General features: G+C 56.8%; 1 long non-coding RNA gene across 1 annotated transcript; it reads left to right on the top strand.

The window, feature by feature from the left end:
* The first annotated feature begins 119 nt into the window (after positions 1 to 119).
* Positions 120 to 698, top strand: LOC109364937. The gene is made up of 3 exons (XR_002110683.1): positions 120 to 129; positions 377 to 442; positions 541 to 698. It is a non-coding gene; the product is annotated as an uncharacterized LOC109364937 (long non-coding RNA).
* The last annotated feature ends 79 nt before the right edge of the window (positions 699 to 777 follow it).

The raw sequence follows: 777 nt of genomic DNA, 5'->3' as shown, positions 1-777 counted from the left end.
TAGAGAGGCTCTTCATGTCTTTCTTGTGTCCTTTCTGTCAGAAGCTGATGCCAGTGGCCTTCCTCTGAAGCGCAGCCATGTGCAAAGCCAGGGGAGGAGCACGGAGTGTGGCACAGCACCCCAAGAGAGGTACAGACACACAACAGGCATCTGGCTTTGGTGCACTGTCTTTCTAGTTAGGCTTTCTGCCTGTTCTTTCCTGGGACTGTTCTCATTGCGTGTTGCATGGGATGTTAATGCCTGGGATTTACAGTTTCCTTTCCTGTCCTGTTTTATAATGGGAACCCAGCGTTCAGCCGAGATCCCTTCCTGTGACCACGGTACGGGAGAGCTGGCATTGACTCTTTGGGATTTTTTTGCTCTTTTTTCCCAGCAGCAGTGACCAGCTCGGATGTGCCGAAGGACATCACGGACATCCAGGGTTTGCTCTCGTGGATCAATGGTGAGTTTGGGGGCTGCAGAGCTGCAGGTGCGTGTTTGCACAGAGCGGGTGTGGGAAGGCTGTCATCGCCATTTTGGGGGATGTTCTTGTATTTTCAGAGGTGGCAAGAGCTGTTGAGGTCCCCCGTGAGAACCCCAGCAGCCCTGCCCCAGGATGCTTCATTGCTGAGCTCCCTGACAACCCCAGGGACAACAGGGAGCTCAGCACACAGGCTGCCACTGGGACGCCCGCTGACCCCTTCTGGGGGCTTCCACCATCCCCCCGGGTTCCTGCCTGAGCTGCCGTGTGGGTTGTCGCAGCTGCACCCTGCCGTGCCACCAGCGAGTGCCCGGCTC

This window comes from Meleagris gallopavo, unplaced genomic scaffold (assembly GCF_000146605.3).
Source record: "Meleagris gallopavo isolate NT-WF06-2002-E0010 breed Aviagen turkey brand Nicholas breeding stock unplaced genomic scaffold, Turkey_5.1 ChrUn_random_7180001939865, whole genome shotgun sequence".
NCBI classification, from domain to species: domain Eukaryota; kingdom Metazoa; phylum Chordata; class Aves; order Galliformes; family Phasianidae; genus Meleagris; species Meleagris gallopavo.
This window is presented reverse-complemented; position numbering and strand designations above follow the sequence as displayed.